At 41.9% G+C, this 10,203-nt stretch overlaps 1 pseudogene; it reads right to left on the minus strand.

Moving 5' to 3' along the window:
- Positions 1–2,802: 2,802 nt before the first annotated feature.
- On the minus strand, positions 2,803–2,980 carry LOC138802251 (U2 spliceosomal RNA; annotated as a pseudogene).
- Positions 2,981–10,203: the final 7,223 nt, after the last annotated feature.

Here is a 10,203-nt window from a genome sequence, read left to right on the forward strand (position 1 = left end):
TTCGATGCGTACACTTATGCTATATGAAGCCTTATAGCATATCCGCCAGGCAGACTCGGCAAGTGAATTATATCAATGCTCAGCGTACACCTGGGAATAGCTCAAAGCACTTAAGTGTGCAAGGAAATCGTTACTAGCTTTCAGAGTCAGGGATGGCTTGACCTCAAAGTCTGCTAGTTTACGGAAGCACAGCTTTTCTTCCAAACAGAGGAGGATGCTTGTAATCTCTGAAAACTGTGACACTTTCCAAACAGATTGACTGAAACCATTAGAAGAAGCGGCAGAGAACATGTAGCCTTGACAACCGGTTTTTCTGATATACTTGCAGTGTTTTTTCTTAAGTTGCACAATCTGATGAGCAGCCACTTCATCTTACCATAGGAAGAGTGTAGGTTAAGTCACACAATACAGCATATGAGCAAAATATTTTTAGTGTAGTGAATTTAGTCATTGGAAATGATTGTACTTACCATGTAAAAACTCCTACAGTAAGGTACACAGTTAAAGTGAATCTGTCACCCCATGGCTGTCCACCGAGCTGGTTGCACAATAAAAACATTTAGGACATATTTTTGTTGCCAGTTTTTTTTAATTAAAAAAAGTTTATGTAAATAGTGTCAAAGAGGAGGAGCCTATTATTCCCTAGGCCTTAGCACAACTCTGTCTCAGGCCATGTTCAAATGACGTAAGAGACCTGTCGTTCTGTGACCCTGCCGGGTCACAGAGCGGCCGGTCTCTGCAAAGCTCATCCCAGCAGGAACTGCAGTACCGCCTGGGTGATCTTTCCAGCTGCAGAGTTCTGATGCAGGCGCATCAGTGCGCGCCCGCATCAGAACTCCCCATAGCACACTATGAAGCAAGCAGCCGAAGCCGCTCGCTCCATAGTGTGCACTGACATGCTCTCCTACGGCCTGACATGTCAGTTCTTTGCGGTGCCGCGAGGGGTCCCAGCCGGAGCTTATACTATGTATATACGCTTCGTCTGGGATCCCATAGACGCCCGTCCTACGTAACAACGGCCGTATAAATACGAAAAAGTACGTTGTGTCAACATAGCCTCACTGTGCATACGGTACAGAGAGGTGTAGTAGTGCTAGGGCCTGGGGAACACAGCTCTGCCTCTTTGACACAATTTACAGAAAACTAAGCCAAACAACAAAAAGACCTAAAGAAAAAAAAAAGGAAAAATTTGGTTTGATGAGAATTAGAGATGACCGAATCAGTAAAAAAAATCACAAAATTTATGAACTTCACAAACTGAATTTAATGAATCTATACATACCCCTTTAAGCCTGGACTCTACAAAAACATGTGCTTGTGCACAAGATGGGATAAAACCATTTAGTGCCATACAATCTAAGTGAGAAGTTGATCAATCAGAAATATCATTTGCATGAACATGAACTATGTCTAATGATACCAAGATTTTATTTTGTAAAATGACTAGAATGTTATTGCTTCTTTGCTGTTTTTGTACATGCCTATTTGTTTAACATGCAATACTTTCCTTCCTTATGTAAATATCATGAGACTGCCCAACCTCGTTGTTTCTGCTCTTCTTGGGTATTTATTACTAAATAAATGCCCTGTTTACAGTTTTCTCTCTTATTCGGATATGTTAGTTTCAAAACAATGTATAACGGGGAGAATCCTAATCCTATTCTCTTCCAACCTAACAATTTAACTGAGGAATTGGTATGCAGATTGTTTCCTCACATAGAGATTAGTAGGAACCCCCACCGTGCAGCCTTACCAACAACAGTACCCAATTTGTATGTATATGACACTTGGTGTGAGTCTTTTTAAAGGGGGTGGGAAATCTATTTGACAGACTGGTGGTCTTAAAGGTTAAAGGTCCACAGATTTACAGATTTTGTGTGTATGTATATATATATATATATATATATATATATATATATATATATATATATTTGTGATCAAGATGTTTTGGGGTACACTGACCAGGAGCCAATGACGATATGGGTCATGGAAAAAATAGAATAGAAACATCTGTTTCAATGAATCTCATGCTTGCACACTTGTCTATTTTTAAAATATTTTTTTAAAAAGGGTCAGATTGGTTAACAGGGTAACTTTCACAAAAACATAGTCTAAGGGGGTCATGAACCTTCAATAGCTGTTGGCTGAGCATTCATTTAGCCGATAACTATCTCTCCTGATCTTCTCAAACAGCTGAACGTTTGCGTGTTCTCGACTGAGAGAGGAGGAGTTAGCTGCTTCCATACAGCTCTGGCGATAATATATTTCCCTGTGTTGGCTGGACCCCATACACTTTAGACAGTTGGCGGGTTCTACTGACCTTTAACTAAGGGTCCATTTACACAGAAAGATTATCTGACAGATTATCTGCCAAAGATTTGAAGCCAAAGCCAGGAATGGATTTGAAAAGAGGAGAAATCTCAGGCTTTCCTTTATGACCTGTTCCCTGTTTATAGTCTGTTTTTGGCTTTGGCTTTAAATCTTTGGAAGATAATCTGTCAGATAATCTTTCTGTGTAAATGGACCCTAAAGTTAGAGGTGTCAGAAGTTCTCTTTGGCGGGGGTCTCGGTGCTGAGGTTTGTTCTGATTGCTGGGTAGGAATGGGTAGATGTACTTTATGAGTGCTCTGCACTGGAAACTTAGTGGTTTGTGTTTTTGAATAACGTCCATACCTAAAACAAATGGGTACAGCGTTCAGCTGAGCACTTCTGCCTTTTCAGTTTAGCAGTTGGTTGGGGCCTTAGCCATCAGGATCTAAGGATCTGACATGGCACTATGATGTGATTTTTTTTTTTTTTTTTAATTTGTGCACTGAACCTGGAAGCACTGCATCACCAGAACACTGGATCAATACCTGGAGAGGACAGAGCAAGCTCTTTTTCCATCTCCCTGTTCTAAAAATCCATTTAATATATGGTCCCCAGATAGGGGACGTATCAGATATTACACTTGATCTTAGCAAAAAGGCTGAGAAGCAATATAATTATTTTTAAAGGGCGTTTCCTGGCCAAAATCAGTATTCTGTGCCCGCACTAAACAGTGAACAAAGGTTTGTCTCCATGCACTGTGTAGTGGCTGGACATGGTTACTGCAGCTTAGCTGTCATTCATGGAACAAACTTATTCCAGCCCCATTTACTGCGTAGTCCAGGCAATGGACAGCTGAACAGCATGGATGCGGGGTTTCAGAACCCCACAGATCAGTTTATTTAGCCCAGAAAACCCCTTTAAGTAATATTGTGTATATTTTGTCTTTTGTTGATCCTGCTCAAAGTGTATAGCGTTGGTTTCCCGCTTATTCTGAAAAGCTTGGTGCTAACCATTGCCAAGGCAATCATTTGACTGCCAGCGTGTTCCGTGCATGGTTCCTATTCAGTAGAAACGGGCTCATGCAAAGATCTTGTTGGGGCTCCGGGACTGTACCACCCAACGTGAGCTGTCTCACCCAGCACAGATTTCTGTAGAATGGACAGGAGACCAACTCTAGATGCACACACTTCCCTTAGAGTCCTTTCTAGATCGGTGCTCATTTACTGAGCAATTAGACTGGCCGACTATTGGACGGCAAGGGCTGCATAGAAATCCCGGTGTCTGCAGCTTTGCCTTCTCTGCACTGACAGGCAGCCGTCAGCCTGTCTTGGCCTGTTACTGGCTGACTGCCCGGCGGCCTGTCATTGCAGAGAAGACAGAGCTTCAGACACCGGGAAGGACTCCGAGGACACTGGAGAAGGACCGAAGACACCTGGGAAAATGGTTAGCTGAGTTATTACTTTATTATTTTATACTACAATTATCAGCCGTTGACCTCGCATTGCTATTTCACACAGCGATGCGTGCCCGACGACTTTAGGTCAGGGCCTAAAGAAACGATCAGCCAATGATCTTTTCATTGGCTGATCGTTCTCTCTTCAGGGTTGGTTCGGGGGTTTCTGCAGCTTCTCCTTCCTTAGTCGGGCGTTTCCCACTGCGGTCCCCACTCTGTGCTCGTTGCAGTAGTGAGGGACGGACGCCATCTTGCCCTTCCCGCCGAGCAAATCCCGCCAGCTTCTCCGCTGCCATCTGTCGGGCTCTGGTGGAACTCTTCATGATCAGGGGGGAGTGCCCGTGGTCTCCCACTCCAAATAGATGTCTCCGGTGGGTTCAGGATTAGATTAGGATGCAATCTTGGGGTTCTCACAGAGCTAAGCTCCCATGCGACTGCTCTCATTGCCGCCTAAGCCACGCCCCCCTGATCGTTCTCTCTATTACACGGAGCAATAATCAGCCGAATCCTCCTGATTTGGCCGATTATTGCTCTGTGTAATAGGGCCCTACGCATACTTTTACAATCCTTACAGAGTCTTTTGCTCTGTTTGATTACCAGTCTTTCTTTACCCAATCTAGGCTGCTTTTGTGAGCAGGAAGTAACGAAAGAGAGAGGAACACTGACTTATGTAGCAACAAAATGTCTTGATGGGATATAGTGATTACACAGAGCCGCTCGACTAGTCGGGTTGTCCTCAGGATTGGTACCACTGTTGTATCTATCACATGGACAGAGAACCATCACTGCTCTAAGTAGAAGTTGATGAGGGAAATTGCTAGTTCAAAAGGGTGCTGTGGAATAATCCTAGGGATCCCGACCTCTTATATAGTAGCATCAGAACCGATTGGCGGAAAATGTATTTCTTATCAAACTGCAACACAACACAAAAACATTCCATTTCACCCATTCATCCATATTCTCCACATCTCCGAGTAAAACATCTTGTGTGGGGGTGACCACTATTCGAGTACATGTTGATAATTTCCTATACATGGGCACAGGAAGCTCCATCTGCTTTACAGTCTACTGCTTTTACATGCTGAACAGACTCCGCCCGTCTCTTCTCTTTACAAGAACAGCCGAGCAGAGCTTAGCAGGAACGGGGCCGAGCGCCCAGCTGATCTCTTCTGCCCCTCTGTTTTAGTGATGGGTGAGGGCCCAGGTGCCGAGTCCCTTAGCATATTCTAGGGATACACCATACGATTAGAAGACAGTAAGACATGTATTTAAACCCATTTAACATTTTTTTTATGGTGACCCACAATATTTTTGATTACATATATTAGAGAGTTCACAACAGGTCACACATTGGAGCGACTATTTTTATTCTAAAGTACGCAGCATTGATATAATAAGAAATGAATATCTGCAGAAAGGGCACCATTTTATCATTTACTGTTTACCGTCACATCGCTGAAGAATACTTAATTTCCACCACGCATGTATAAGTAATTCCAAAGAACCTTTTTCTTTTTAGGCTTATATTTAGAGACAATAAAAATTGTGATCAAATTGTATTCCGCTTTAATGAAGAAATAGCTAGGCTCTTCTTATTAGACAACCTCATGCAGCAGGGATAATACGCAAGATGTTCCTTCTAAATACAAACCGCCAGCTGTTTATTTGTGCACAATTTGATGTAATTGTGGATCTATACAACAGCACACAAGAAAGTGTTATTAAGTTGCACACACTGGCACTAAATTTGTATTTCATTATCGTCTTTACAAAATGCTTAACAGAAAAGTTTATGAGAAATATGATGCATTCATGAGGGCTTAAACATCTAGTAAACTATTTCTTAAAGCGCACTAAGTACGAGAAAACTTATTTGTGGCATTGCAGATGCTTCTCGTCAAGTTAAAACCTCTGAGAGACTGAGAATATTTCTCCCTACATAGTCTTAAAGTGAATCTATCAGCAGAATCACTGCAATAACTTTTTTACGCTCACAGATCAGCGCCGACGCGCTGAATCTACATTGTGCGGCGCCGATGATCTGTAAGTGTAGAAGAGTTATTACAGTAATTCTGCTGATAGATTCCCTTTAAATTACATAACAATAAGTGTCTGACGTGTCATAGCGCGGGGTCCAAGTGCTGAGATCCCCGTCAATTGCTACAACGAAGAGGAAGATGTCCGTTCTCAATGCTAAAGTAGCAGTAGATAGAATTATAATGGGAGCTGATAGAACTTCCGGTAAATGCGATTGCTGGAAGTTCCATAGACTTTATAAATTTCATCCACCGCTACTTTAGCATCGAGAGCAGAGATGAAGGGGCGGAGTGCGCTCGCTATTTCAATTAGCTTACCACTGTGTTGCCTCCCTACATGGTCTTATAGAGTGATTTTTGAACAAAATGGTCCAAATGTTGCCCAGTGTAAAAACACAGCTATCCGCTCCATGAATTGTATGAGTGTTTTATTGTAAATGTCCAGCCCTAAAAAGAATTAGATTAAAATGTCATGTAAAAAAAAAAAAACATTCCATTTAATACATGCCAAACTGATTGCTGCTGAAGTATCCAATTTTTCTAGTGACTTATGATTGTACCTGTCAGGAACTTGGCTTGGTCCTCGGTTCGTAAGGTATGACCGAGACTTCTCTTTGGCTATGAATATTCACTTTATTTTGTGTTTCATTTGCATTTGATTGATTTCTCTGCCACACCCGTCTTTCCTCTGCTGAGTTCCCTCTAGTCCATTGCTTCTCAATTCCAGTCCTCAGGCCTCACCAACAGGTCATGTTTTGAGGATTTCCTTAGTATTTCACAGGTGATATAATTATACTCAGTGCATCAGGCATTAGCACAGGTGTCCTTTCTATGGGAAATCCACAAAACATGACCTGTCGGTGAGGCCTAAGGACTGGAATTGACAAGCACTGGTCTAGTCAGTCCACAGTTAACCTCTGTTTTGCTTGTTTCTCCACTCACTCTTGCTAGATTCTGGACCTCTGTTCCTATCACGTTCTGGACTGAACCTCTCATATATACGTCCTTGCTCTGTTAACCCTTTGCCAGCTATTAGTCTTCTTTGAAGTGTGCTTGTGTATGTTGTGTTCTTCTCTGTGTTGATTTTGTACCTTGCTGCCCGTTTGCTTTTGACCCTGGCTTTCTGACTACCTCTTGTCCGTGTTTTGTGTATCACAGTCCCTAACCTGCGGTAACGATGGCCAGTTGCCCGCAGTCACCTAGGGCTGTCCGAGGCAAGAAGGCAGGGACAGCGCGTGGGGACAAGTTCAGGGTTCACCGTCTGTGTCCTCCCAGTCCCTACCCTTGTTGAAACCTACCGGTGGATTGTGACAAGACATCAATAGATCTTTTGGAGAAGAGATGCAGCTAACCTCGTCAGGACTTCGCAGTAGCCATATGGTCTGTCTCTATGGTACATATGATTCTACAAAACAGAACCAAAACTGTGTGGAACACAACGGTTTAAAATTCCATCAGTAACTTCAGAGTTTTTCCTGTAGACATTTTGGCAGCAACCATGAGCAACTTCTGAATGCTAAGCAGGTTCTTCTCACATTTCAGCTACCTACACTATAGCACTAACTATATTTATTTCCTTCCATTTTCAATGCCTACTTTGTAAAACACATTCCCAACCAGTGCACAGTGTACCTTTAGCTTAAATATTCAATTTGATTACCACATTATACAATCTGTGGGGAAAAAAAATAATTATCAAATCACTTCCTATTGTTTATGTTGTATCTGAGCTGAAGAGCATAAAATATCGTGCGGCAGGAATTATTTGTTGTATGCAAGGAATGCATAAGGCTATTTCCATTTGAAGTCTTGTAATGAATGTACTTGTTACTCTTAATGTGTTTCATATCTTTCTCTGGAATATATTAAAGCCCTGCTCATATATTTTGCAAATTTTGAACATAAATGCATGTCTGTTTCTTTGGTTTTAACATATTTTTGAAAAGTTGTTGGAAATTTTTTTTTTGAAAGGAACACACACAGAAACTTGTACAACTTGGCCATAAACATAGACATATTGTTGGGAATAGAAAGAGAAATGGTCTGGAGCGATCTATTTATTTACATATATGACTCGTCTAACATCATGCCGGCACCGGGGAAGCTCTTTGAAACGCCGCAATAATGTCATTACAGTGCCATAGCGATTCAAAGAGATTCCCCACTGCCGGCACAATGTTGACACATCATGCCGTCCGGGGAAACAGCCCAGGACTTGCATTCAACGTCTGTGTTGTCTGTGTTTCACGGAAAGAACACGGGATGTGTGAATCCAACCTTAGGCTTTGTTCACACTGCATTAATAATGTAAGTCCAGAGTGTTCCCAGATGTATCCATATACCGTATAGCCACATAGTGGTGTATGCTTGCCACTGGCTACAATGCACATACCATAATGTATATTTTTGGATGGTCCACTGTACTGGACAATTTCATTTAGGGTACGTTCACACTTACTGGATCCGCAGCATATTTTCTGCTGTGGATCCGCAGCAGATTTCATTTAAATAACTGAACACAGCATCAAATCTGCACCATCAAATCTGCTGTGGATCTGCTACGGATCCTGTAGGGGTTGTCCAGCAAAAAAAAAATTCTTTCAAATCAACTGGTGTCAGAAAGTTATAAAGATTTGTAATTAACTTTTATTTAAAAATCTCCAGTCTTCCCATACTTATAGGCCCCGTTCCCACTGAGCAAAAGTAGCAGAATTCCGCAACGGAATTGTCCGCCGCGGAGTGCCGTTAGCCTCCCGCTCATAATGGGAGTCTATGGGAGGCGCGCGCTCCTGCCCTGTCCGCGCTGAAGAATGAACATGTTCATTCTTCAGCGCGTACAGAGCAGCAGCGCGTGCCTCCCATAGACTCCCATTATGAGCGGGAGGCTAACGGCATTCCACGGCGGACAATTCCGTCGCGGAATTCCGCTAGCTTTGCTCAGTGGGAACGGGGCCTTAACCCCTTAAGGACAGAGCCTGAAATGGCCTTAATGACAGAGACAAATTTTATGAATACGACCAGTGTCACTTTATTCATTAATAACTTCGGGATGCTTTTACCTATCCGGCTGATTCTGAGATTGTTTTCTCGTGACATATTGTACTTTACATTTCTGGTAAATTGGAGTCGATACTCATAACAAATCTTTATGAAAAAAACCCAAATAATGTGAAAAAATGCATTTTTCCAACTTTGAAACTTTTTTGCTTATACAGAAAGTGGTTATACCACATAAATTATATATTAAATAGCATTAGCAACATGTCTACTTTATGTTGGCAGCATTTATTAAACGATCTTTCATTTTTTTTAGATAATAGGAAGCCTAAAACATTAGCAGCAAATTTCCAAATTTTCAGTAAAATTTCAAAATCAGATATTTTTAGGGACCTGTTCAGGTTTAAAGTGTATTTGAGGGGCCTGTATGTTAGAAAGCCCCACAAAGCACCCCATTTCAGAAACTGCACCCCCCACACTCTGCAAAAGCATATCCAGAAAGTGTTTTAACCCTTTAGGGGAGTCACAGAAATAAAAGCCAAGTGTGTAAGAAATTTGAAAATTTTAATTTTCTGTGCAGAGATTTTATTGTAATCCAATATTTTTCATAATTATAAACCTATTACCAGAGAAATGCACCCCAATAATTATTGCCCCGTTTCTGCAGTTTATAGAAATACCCCATATGTGGCCCTATTGCGCTATTTGACGCAACCACAAGCCTCAGATATAAAGGAGCGCCTAGTGAATTTCAATGCCTCCGTTATATTTGGTCATTTCTGACTGTACCACTTCAGGTTGGCAGAGGCTCTGGGGTGCCAAAACCTAAAAAACACCCCTAAAGGGACACCATTTAGAAAACTACACCCCTCAAGGAATGTAACAAGGGGTGCGGTGAGCATCTGGACCCCACAGGTGCTTCACAGATTTTCCGAACAATATGGCGTGAAAAAAGAAAAAAATTTTTTTTACACTAAAACGTTGTTCTAGCCTTCAATTTTTCATTTTCTTAAAGGGATAAGAGGAAAAGAAAGACACAAAATGTGTAGCGCAGTGTCTCCCGAGTACGGAAATACCCCACATGTGGCGATAAAGTGCCAAGGGGGCGCAGGACGAGCCTCCAAAGGGAAGGAGTTAAACTGGAAGTGTTGTTTATTTACATTCAGACACAGTGCTCTCTGCTGACATCTCTGGCCGAGTCAGGAACTGTCCAGAGCTGTAGCAAATCCCCATAGAAAACCTCTCCTGCTCAGGACAGTTCCTGACTCGGCCAGAGATGTCAGCAGAGAGCACTGTTTCTGCAGGATATACAGCAGCTGCTAAGTATGGGATAACTTGAGATTTTTAAATAGAAGTAAATTACAAATCTATAAAACTTTCTGACACCACTTGATTTGAAAGGAAAAA

This window comes from Dendropsophus ebraccatus, chromosome 9 (genome assembly GCF_027789765.1).
Source record: "Dendropsophus ebraccatus isolate aDenEbr1 chromosome 9, aDenEbr1.pat, whole genome shotgun sequence".
Lineage (NCBI taxonomy): Eukaryota > Metazoa > Chordata > Amphibia > Anura > Hylidae > Dendropsophus > Dendropsophus ebraccatus.